Here is an 11,933-nt window from a genome sequence, read left to right as displayed (position 1 = left end):
ATGAATTTGCCAAGTATCAGTCACCATATGAACCTGATCACTGGCTGACTGTGTACAAAGGTCATCCATTGTATTACATCACACTTGAGTAAGGGTGTCATTAGCTATTGTCTCCTGGCTATAAAAAAGCCAGTGGTGTCCACCTCAAACCTTAAGCTCTCAAAGGCCCATCAAGAGCAGGTGGTGCTCCAGCTGCAAAGAGCTTGAAAGGCAAAAGGCACCATCTGAAATGGCAAGATTCAGACGCAGCCGGAGCCGGAGCCTCAGTCGTCGCCGTCGGAGGAGGCGACATGGAGGAAAAGGTGGAAAGAAGAAGCGACATGGACGGCGACATGGCAGGAGGAGGAAAAGTAGGTTTACGTTTTGAACACTTAACTTTACAAGCTTACATGTAATGACTGCTGCTTTTTGTTATCATGACTCAGACATAAGAAGTGATCATGTATCTTATTTTCTGTCTGCGTAGGTCACAAGCATGGTCACAAGAGGAGGAGGAGACATAAGAAGGATTAAACTCCATCTTCATGGTCTCCATCATCCCTGATTCCCAGCATTGCCTCTCTAGAGCACCTGCCAAACAGAAAAAAAATGACACAAACCTTCTCAGAAACATCCAGGATGACTTCTACAAAATCAAGGAGGCTGAAACAATTTGAACAATACCACCTGTCAATAAACCTTGACACTTTATTTGCGTCTTGTTTTATTCATTAGGGTATACTATGGAGGGAGGGAGAATGGAACAAAATAAACCTTTCAAATTATTGAAGGAAGAGGCAGCAAGATAGAAAATTCAAATCACAATCTCAGAGAAGTGACAAGAAGGAAGAACATGCAAAGCTCATGGGAAAATAATTTTCAATTTTGTACTTTGTCAGTAATGTTTTTTGAAATTGGGGGGGGAGTACAGAAACTGAGTGGCACTAGAGGAAATCTTCATTTATTGAGAGACTGGGAAATTTATAAGACTTTTGGCATACATTCTCCAATATGGGGCCCAATTCACATTGTAAGCACTTAGACAAAGAAATGCACTTAGTTTTCTGTGGGCTTTACATCTTTGTAAAAGAAAAAGTAAATGAAGTAGTACTGATATTTAAAAGGATAGCCAGTTATGTAAACTGAAGTTAGCTTCAAAGCTTGCGCCTCATGTTCATAAATCAATGAGTTTTATTCAGAGTACCCATTATAGTACAAATTTTAGTTTACTAAAAAAGACATCGGGCCTGTTATCATCTAGGTCGCTGTTGGACTCAGTGGAGAAACATTACTGTGAACAGGAGGGATGCACTGAGATAGCTGAAGCCTTTTCCAATATTATGCCCAGAAAAGTGCAAGCATGATGAGGGAAATGAATGCATCTGTCTTCAGCTCTCTAAGTCACAGGGATGTTTCTCATGCAGTCATGTTATTTCATAATAGATCACTGGAATGAGGGAAATGACTGTCTAGTGGCTATGCTATGTTGTGCTATGCTCTTTTACAAATGTCTTGAGGAAACCACCCTAGTTCAGTAGTAGAACACTTTACATTCAAATGTTCCTAGAGCCAAACTGGCATATTCCATGGTAGGGTTGGGAAAGACCCCTCTCTGAAATCCTGGAGAGCTGTTGTAACACAGTGAAGACAATCCTGAGCTAGATGGACCACTGGTCTGACTTGGTATAAAGCAGCTTGCTATGGACCAGTCTCCTATGTCAATATCCCATTCTCATTTTCAAGCATTTAACATGCACTTGATCCTTTTGGCTGCTATTTTAATCCATAGGCAACTGTGCTGTAAATGTACAGCCTTACCCAGGTCAATGTATGCAACTCATTATTGAAATGTTGAATACGTATACAGAAGTGTGCACAGGATTTAATTTGCAGCTGTATTCACTGAGCTGCTTTTAGTGGCCAGAATCCATACAACTGCTTAATCCAACCCAATGAAAAATGGAAATGGACTGCCTTCAAGTTGATTCCAACTTATGGCGACCCTATGAATAGGGTTTTCATGGTAAGCGGTGTTCAGAGGTGGTTTTACCATTGCCTTCCTCTGTGGCTGAGAGGCAGTGACTGGCCCAGGGTCACCCAGTGAGCTTCATGGCTTTGTGGGGATTCAAACCCTGGTCTCTCAAGTCGTAGTCCAGCAGCACCTTAACCACTACACCACACTGACCAAACCCAGAAGGTTTGTACAAAACTGGTAAAATGTTTGACTTCTTGACATGGAGCAGCTGACCCCCGTATCAGCTTGTCAGTGGCTTTTGAAATCCCCTTGTTTCAAAAGCAGGTTGCCATGTGACATTGGTCTACATTGGACTGCTGGAGAAAAACAAATCTTGATGGCACTAGTTTTGTAGTTCTTTGGAACCTAGCCCTAGCACAATGAATCACCCTTTTTTAAATACAGGCACATAAAAGGACAGGTAAATTTTACTCATAAATATACACAATTTGTCCTGCATTCTGACATCCACAGGGTGGCATTTTTAACAAAATCTCAATATTAGTTTTACATCTTATCTTAAGCCAATGCATAGTTCACATAAACGTATGTGAAAAGTTAAAAAGAAAAATATGGAGCTTTTCAATTATAAATATTTCAAGGATGCCACACTTGAGAGGCACAGATATCTTTTGTATTAATAACTTTCTTTCAAATCCCCAAAAGATGTTATGTAAAGGTCTGTATTTTATGTCAGCTATTAAAACAAATTCTTTGTTCTACTCTTTCTATTATCTTTCTGGTGACAAAAGTGTATGGAAGGGGAAATGAGGATTGCAAACCTTAATGGATATTCATATGGCATTTAGGATTTTGCAAGGGGATCTTTATGTATGAAGATCTTATTAACCTTAAAGCAATGATACTGCTACTTTAATTTTCCTTATATGGACATCGCCATATAAGGGTCCATCCATTGTATCTCATCACAATAGAGTTGACCTGATGCATCATCAGCCTTTGTTGGACTTGGTGTCTAGTTTTCAAAAAAAGTTACAGCTGTCACTTTAATGCTCAAGCTCTGAAAGGCCCATCAAGGACAGGTGGTGCTCCAGCTGTTGAGAGCTAAAAAGAGAAGCACACAAACAGACATGGGAAAATTCAGACCATCCAGGAGCATGAGCCGTTGCCATCGCAGAAAGCAACAAAAAAGAAGTCATGGAGGTGGATCTGGAAAAAGAAAGAGACAGCCTGGCAAAACAAGGAGAGGTGAAGACTTTTATATATATCTTTAACTAATCATAGGCAACCCTGCAGCTTCTTAAATGAATACAACAAGCTGCAGCCTGCACTCAATAAAATGTGATTTACTTCTGAATAGACATCTTTAGGATCAGGATATTAGCTGTAAAATATTAATGGTAATGTTTGTCTACTTTCCAGGTCAGAGGTCTCATGGGCTCAGGAGAGAGAGGAGGAGAAGACATGACTAAACTCCTCCTTTGTGGTCTTCTCTGGTCTTGATCTAAAAAGCTGACCTTTCTAGAACTTCCACCAAACAAAAAATGAAATGAAGTAAAATTCTTTTCATCAGAACAACCAAGATGACTTCCCAGGAATCAAACAACAGGAAAATGATTGAGCAAGGCCACCTGTCAATAAATGTTAGCATTTCATTCCTGTCTCATGTCTCATCCAACTGGGGGAGGGTGATAACTTGAAGAAAAGATAAAGAAGTTTAAACTATAAATGAAAATAGTATCTGTTGGCTTATCAATGATACTGTAATTTTTGTTTGGTATGCCTGGCACAACTGTTTGGTTTGGCACTTTTACTAAGTGGTCAACATTCAATTATCACCTCATACAATAAAATGCTGGTGTTCTCTTGTTCTGTTTCCATAGAAACATATACAGCATATGACAGTATACTACAACTTAAATATCAATGTCCATGATGCACCAAAACATTTACACTGTCACTTAGGAAATCTATTATTTATATGATAAAGATTAAGCCACGCTTATCCTGGATAAAAAATGTCTCATAAACCCTACTGATAGACTTTCATAAAATAAGTAATTCATGGCTAGTAACTTAATAGTCACAGATATATATATATTGGAGCACTTAGAATTAAAGCTGAACCAAGCTGAAAGCTTTATTTCTTATTGGGAGAGAATCTTTTAATAGTTCTAAAAAAATGATACTGCTTTGAGTCATAATGCATGACATGAATGCATGGGATGTCTGAGAGTCTTAAGCATAGTTACTTGTTGAAATCTAGTAGTTATATCTGAATAGGACTGGGCTGCAAAGAAACAGTTTTACCATAAAAAATAGAGACACAATACAGGGATACTGAGTATACTTGTTGAGCATTTGTTTCGGATGAATTAGTCTGGCAGAGGTGGGGAACCTGTAGCCCTCCATGTGTTGTTGTACTACAACACCTATCAGCCCCAGCCAGTATTACCAATGGTCATGGATGTTGGGAGCTATCATCCAACAACATTTGAAGGGACAAAGGTTCCCCATCCCTGATTTAGGAGAACCTGGATAGTATAGGGCAATCATAGAAACACAATAACCGGATGTTCATGGGATCTGGAATAATCACCACCACCACCACTCTATATATATTTCAAAGCCTCTAATTAGTGCTCATGATACTACATTCTATAGGACAATCACATTACCAAGGATGGTGCTTGCTAGGAAAAATGTCTCCTCCCCAAGATATATTACAATTTAAAAATGCTGGGAATAATCTACCTTTTTTGTTTGCTTTTCATTTTAAATTATTTATATCCTGCATTTCCAGGGTAGTAGGTTTCAAGGTCAGCTTAAAAACTCCAATTAAAGCAATATAACAGAATTTGAAATAAATGCCAAGGTACAGAGCAACAGTCCGTCAGCACCTTGTTCTGGAATCTGCCTATCGGGTTCAATTTGAACCGCCACAGTCCCAGTGTGTCCAAAACCTATCCCAGACAGGTAATCCAGAAGGAGCCCATAGCCAATAGCCACTCAGAGACAGTTTCTGTCCCCAAACTGGGCTGAATTCCAGACTGAAATCTGTCCGGAATCTCAGTGTCATATGGAGAATGTCTGGAGGTGGGTTGCCATCACTTGCTTAAGCACTTTGCTACAATAGGGGAGGTTAGCTACCAGTTGATAGTTGGAGAAATTCTGAGGGTCCAGGGAAGGTTTCTCTAGGGGTGGTTGTGCAGGCACCACTTTTAAGATAGCCTGGAACACCCCGCCGTGCACACACGCACCTCAATAACACATTTGCCGCTTCCATATATGTGATGAAATCCAATCCACAATTTGATTGATGTTCACAATGAATTTTGCATTATTGGTTTGAAATAAAAGCCAGTCTCCATTTGAATGGGATTTCCCATTATGAAAAATGGAAATGGACTGCCTTCAAGATGATCCCAACTTATGGCAACCCTATGAATAGGGTTTTCACAGTAAGCGGTATTCAGAGGGGGTTTACCATTGCCTCCCTCTAAGGCTGAGAGACAGTGACTGGCCCGAGGTCTCCCAGTGAGCTTCATGGCTGTGTGGGGATTTGAACCCTGGTCCCCCAGGTTGTAGTCCAGCACCTTGTCCATTACACCACATTGGCTCTCTTTTTCCCATTATAGACTGCCCTTTTTCTGTGAAATAGAATTGCTTTAGAACACAGTAACTTGCCTTTAATCATGAACTACATGAGTTACAAAACCTAGGGTTGGACCAGGCCCTTCATATAGGGCTGGGCATAAACTGACAAATAATAAGATAAAGAATAGAAGCGAATGTAATAAGTATCAGGGAATCACATGGGCTTTCTTTTCTTTTTGATGTTGACTGTTTACACACTATAAGACAGCACCTTTCCAGCCTAATGTAGTCTCGGAGGAAGATGAACATTCCTTTTGTATGAATCTAAGAACACTGAGATGTTACTGTGATAACTAACTGCCACTGGCTGTGCCCAACTAAAGAAGATAGCAATATGAGGGAGAGAGACAAATCACTGCAATTCCCTTCTCAAAACCACAGTTTTGATTCTTCAAACGGCTCTGTTGCTTTTAACACTGCAAAAAAGCTATAATGGGAGGTGGTCACTGTTGGACTGTGACCTAGGCAACCAGGAATCGAATCTCCACTCAGTTATGAAGACCTTGGGCCAGTCACTGTCTCTCAGCCTAACCTACCTTGCAGGTCTGTTGTGAGGATGAAATGGAGAGCCATGTACAACACTTTGAATTCCTTGGAGGAAAGGTGGGATATAAATGTAATTTTAAAAAGCCCCAGTATAATGAGTTTTGTTGTCAGTGGAAAGTTTTGCTCTCATGCTGAGTCAATAGCTCCATGCAAATCTTAGAGCAAGGTACAATCAATCAGAGTGGGCCCAAGATATTTCGCTGCCTGAGTAGCTCTGTATCCAGCCTTCCTTGTAAGGTGGGGCAGCGACATTTCTAGATGGGACATTTGGGGGGGAGAGGTGCATAGCGCCAGCCAATCTCCTGCCCCTTACTGGTGAAGAGAATGTGAGGGTCAGACTAGGGAAAGGCAGTGACCTTCCCTTCAATCCTCATCCATCCAGAGAATTTGCATGAATGAAGTTTAATCTGTTGAATTGGCTCTCCCGCTTTTGAGGGACCCCCAGGAATACTAGACTTAAAAGCTTGACTTTGCCTATAGCTACAGTCCTCTTTCATCTGTAGTCTGTCCCTGTGCTCTGATTCTTCATGAACTGAACTTCTTTGTTAAAGACAGTGAGTTCCTGAGCTTGGCTTTGATGATGCATTAAGTATCTCAATTTTAGTTTCTATCTGAAAAACAAACTTGCCCATAACTTTAGGGAAGGGCAGCAAGAAAATAAATACTATAGGATGTATTTGTTAACTCCTCCTTGAGAGTCCCTCCTGCTAGTCTTATTCTTGGCCTTTAGATTTTCCTTTCTGTTGGACAACCAAGGGAAAACTTTTTAACTGGCTGCTATATAAAGGGTGAACTAAGCAATTGGAAACTAATTGTGGAAAGCAATATGGATTTTTTTTTTTTACTGGTGGCTGGGTTGATTTTTCTGTCCAGAAATGCTGAAAAAGGCCTGATGCTGAGCTGCACATATTGGGAAAATCAGACATTAGGCCTGAGTTACAACCCAGGTGTCCAGCCAGCTAGCTAACTGTAGTGTATCCAACAATATTGTTATTCCTCTAGGACTGTTTTCATCCTTTGCTATCAAATAATCAAGAAAAAGAAAATAGGCACGATTGTGACTATAGCAAGTGCTTTAAAAGAGTAAAGCGTGGCCATTTTTTCAGATCACTTTAAGTTATATCTTTATTTCATCCTTTAGCAACAAGCATCCTACTCATTATAATAATAAACAAACTCTTACTTCTTACTGCAATCAAACAACCATGCTTTTTTATTGCTGGCTGGGTAGACAGCACAACTGAAAATGAAAAGGAGAGCAAAGAAAAGTAACTCTAGCCCATAATACAAAGTTCTAATATTTAACTCTGCAAGGTCATGTTACCATACAGGCTGGTTTTTTAAGGCTCACTTAAGTAATTGTAGGGTGATTGTGATAATGAAAAATCCACCCTCAGTCAGGGAAAGTCTTAAGTGAGCAGACTTTTGGGGGCTCTTCCAGATGAGGTTTTTGTTGTGCACTCGCCTGACCTAATTCACTGAATTTTTCAGAGGGTTCTGTTCTTAAACTGTTCCTGTTATTGAAACAAACTGTCATTCTGTAAATGGAGGTTGTCATTGTCTGTCATGTCACAAATTAAAAAGACAATTTCCCCAAAAATTCAAAGGGTATGCATGCAAAGCAGTGCTCTGGAGGGGTAGTGCTCCCATCTCCGCCCCGCCCCCCCGGCTACAGGCCTGTGCCTGAGATGAAGGACAAGATGGCACCTTCCCTCATTCCGTGTACAAAAGCCAACCAAGCTGGGCCTTGAATCTGTTGGCAGGACAGGATCTTCCAGTGCACCTGATAACACTAGACTAGCTTGATGGATGCAGGGCAGACTATGTGGCACACACAGCTCTGTCAGAAGAACATAAGAAAAGCCCTGCTGAATCAAACTGAAGGCCCATCTAGTCCAGCATTTTATTCTCACAGCTGCCAACCAGATGCCTGTGGGAAGCCTGGAAGCAGGATCTGTGTGGAAGAACACTTTCTCCACTTGCAATTCCCAGCAACTGGTATTCAGAGGCATCCTGCCTGTGACAGTGGAGGTAGAACATAGCCATCATTAGTAGCCATTCATAGCCTTCTACATTAATTTGTCTAATCTTCATTTAAAGCCATCCAAGTTGTGGGCCATCATGAGCAAATTCCGTAGTTTTAACTATGTGCTGTGTGAAAAAGTGCTTTCTTTCGTCTGTCCTGAATTTCCCAGTGTTCAGCTTCATGGGATGTCCATGAATTCTAGCATTATGAGAAAGGGAGAAAAACTCTCTATCCAGTTTCTCCACACCATGCATAATTTTGTACAGCTCTGTCATGTCCCCTCTTCCTCACCTTTTCTCTAAACTAAAAAGCCCCAAATGCTGTAAACTTTCCAGCCCCTTAAGCATTCTGGTTGCCCTTTTCTGAACCTTTTCCAGTTCTAAAATATTATTTTTGGGGTGAGATGACCAGAACTGTACATACTATTGCAAGTGCATTATATTTTCAGTTTTCAGTTTTATTTTCAGTTCCTTTTCTAATGATCCCTAGCATGGAATTTGCCTTTTTCACAGCTGCCACACACTGGGTCAACATCTTTATCGAGCTATCCACTAAGACCCCAACATCTCATTCCTGGTCCATCATATCCAGTTTAGAGTTTACAACTGTATATGTGAAATTAGTATTTTTGCCCCAATGTACATCATGTTAAACTTCCTTACATTTAATTCCATCTGCCATTTTACTGCCTCATGATAGGACTGGCCCTGTAATCCATGGTTGGAGGAGGAGTGGGATTGTGGTGGCAAGCCTTGACTGCAGTCCCAGGCACAGATTGTTCCTTGTCTATGTACTATATACCTACAAATGTAGGTTCTGTGCACAACCGATTATCTATGTGAGGAAGCTGCAGTGGGGGTGGCTACCACAATCTCTCTCACACACTCCTCAACACACATACTGTTTATACTCTATTAGTAGACATTTGTCCAGGATTACCATAAAAGATATACAGTATGTGGATAAGGATATGGTTGTACTGTATAAGAATTCTAGATGCTTATAATGGGGATGCTTGACCAAATATGTCTTTAAAATTCCTATGTGAAATGATCTGTATGTCTTGGACTAATGTGTGGATCAGCACTTTGCTATCCACCTGATTTAGCACTTCTTCGAATGTTGCAATGCAGTTCTCTGCAGTTTAAATGTATTTTTTTTTAAAATGAAATATGTGAAATCTTGCATTTAAAGTAACTTAGTAAGGCAAGCAATCATCAGGAAACATGTGTAGGTTCATTCATCCCAGGAACCTAAAAGCTGGAGACATCTCCCAAACTCAGAAGCAGGCCTTCAGGAGCTCTATTCAAGCAATTTTCTAATCTGGAATTACATCGTGCAAGGTGGACTACACTAGCTCTAACCCTCGTCCCCATTGCACTCCACGACTTGAATGTCAACTATTTAAAGGGGGGGCATCCTGTGCTTTCAGAGGCTCCACATGTAATGTAGAATGCTGGAAAATGGGTAGATGCAGGTTCTCCACTTCAAACAGCTCATGGGCCAGCATGCCAGTTCTCCCAGCAATCAGGTTTTCTGACCAAAGGGAGGGTTCTAGCTGCATTCATCTGAATGCAGGGAGATTTGTCATGTGTGGGAGAGGAGGGACCTGGGCACATAGGGGCATTGTGGGCATGACTGATGCATGCATCCACAACCACTGCCAGTTTGAGTCCTCAGATGTTATTTTGAAAGCCTGAAGAGATATTCTACCTAACCTTCTGTTCTCAAGTGTTTTCTTTGAGAGCCATTTTGAAATCGACACAATAGTATTTTCTTACATTTGGGATTTCTCTCATTTTTTCATATTACCTTCCTTATTATGTTCACATGCTTATCTCCTATCCTTTTGTTTCTGACTGGTGTGCCTGCCATTTTCTGTACTGCTGTTCATGCGTGGAATAACTCAATGTGTCTGGATACTTTTATTCCTTCTCCTCAAAGATCTGTAGTTCAGTGTCAGTTCAGGCCATCTGAACTAGATTACAGACACTAATTTTGTTACATACTATAAATGTTTGCAACTGTCTTCTCCAGCTGTTAACAAAGTATGTGATACTATGCAACACCGTTTTAATTACCAAAATGAAGTGCAGATGTTCCAGGCTTCAATAGTGGCTGGCGCACAACAAGTCTGGAGGGTCCAGAGGCTTCACTCACCACCAGCTCCTTTGTCAGTGCTTAGTGGTTAATTTACAATCCAGCAAACACTGAGCATGTGTCACCCCTGTTGATTTTCAGCAGTGCTAAACACGTGCTTAACTCTTCCACTGAAACCAAGGAGTTTCAAAACTGCTTAAAGAGAAACTGAAGACGATGTCTGTATCAAAATATTAAGGCACTGCCCCACTGGGAAATTTTATTTAGGTAGTGGGTTTGGGGACATGATACATAATCATAGGTATTGTGCGCCCTCAAGCTACCTTAATACCAGTTTCCAATAACATAAAGTAAGTGTGGGGAACACTTAAGGGACACATTTCTTCATGTGTGGAGGCAACATGGCCTGAGGAAAGTCCCGAGGACCAGATAGAGAGGCCTGGTGGGAACCTCAGGCTTGAGGGCCGAGTATAGTCCTCCAGGCCTCTCTGTCTGCTTCTGTATCGTTTGCACAAGTATATGGCAAATTTTGAACTGAAAGTGGTTTGTGCTTTTCAGAAGCTCTTGTTTACTTTTAAAACAAAACCACATGATACTTTCTGTACAGTTTCAAATGAATTTATTGGGCCAATAACTTATGAATGAATCCCTGCTCCCTCACAGTATCAATGCTGTGCGATATGCACTGTTTTATCATCTGTTTGTAGAAATAAAAACTCCAGAATATGGAAGGTGGAGGGAGAGAAGGAACAATTTTTTTAAAAAAGCTTAACAATAAAAAGTAGAAAACCATGTCCTGTTTTTGAAAGGATATCCCTCGTGCTGACAGTCTTCCATGGCTTGATCGTGCTAGTGTTAAGTTAAGAGAGAGATGGACAGGCCAAAGAAAACTCTGCCGATAGTGTATTTTAAGCAGGTCACCAAGTTTTTTGGTTAAAAGCTGTGAAACTAATCTAGATGAGATACCTAATCTGTTTATGTTCCACAATGATAAAAGTATTTCAGGGGGGAAAATCCAACTCTCAGCAATAAGAAAAAGCCAGGAAGGTAAAAACTTTTTAAGAGGCTTTTGTGACAGCTTTTTTGTTTGTTTTGACAGTTGCCCTTAGAAAGCTGACAAAGTGATCCTCTCCTTGAGTTATATTCCCTGAGCAGGATAGATTTGCTCCTAAACCCCCTTGTGCTGATGGGGCACAATGCTATGCCAGCAGGGGGAAATGTGCCAGTGAAGCAATATCCATGCACAAGTGGGAGGTCTGGACTCTGCCCTCACAAGGGGAAAAATGGGATTGAATGGAGTTATAAGGAAAGAGTGGAAGTTAGTCAGAATCCTGTGCTTGCTCAAGATTAAATCCTGCTCCTGATAGTAGTGGCATGTTTTGCCTTCAAACGAGCTGACATTAGTGAAAACTGGAATCAAAGGAGAGTCCCAAACAGATGTCCTCTTGACTTCTTCCTCTCCATTCCCACTGCCAAAATGGAGGATTGCATTCTAAGGCCCCATCCACACTATACGTTTAAAGCAGTGTCATACTACTTTAAACAGTCATGACTTCCCCCATGGGTATTCTGGGAACTGTAGTTTGTTAAGGATGCTGAGAGTTGTTAGGAGACCCCTATTCCCCACACAGAGCACCAATCCCCAGAGTT

General features: G+C 40.9%; 1 long non-coding RNA gene across 1 annotated transcript; it reads left to right on the top strand.

Moving 5' to 3' along the window:
* The first annotated feature begins 2,943 nt into the window (after nucleotides 1-2,943).
* Nucleotides 2,944-3,609, top strand: LOC133364121 (uncharacterized). Its single transcript, XR_009757840.1, has 2 exons — nucleotides 2,944-3,202; nucleotides 3,377-3,609. It is a non-coding gene; the product is annotated as an uncharacterized LOC133364121 (long non-coding RNA).
* The last annotated feature ends 8,324 nt before the right edge of the window (nucleotides 3,610-11,933 follow it).

This window comes from Rhineura floridana, chromosome 9 (genome assembly GCF_030035675.1).
Source record: "Rhineura floridana isolate rRhiFlo1 chromosome 9, rRhiFlo1.hap2, whole genome shotgun sequence".
NCBI lineage: Eukaryota > Metazoa > Chordata > Lepidosauria > Squamata > Rhineuridae > Rhineura > Rhineura floridana.
The sequence above is the reverse complement of the archived record's forward strand: the minus strand, read 5'-3'. Positions and strand labels throughout refer to the sequence as shown.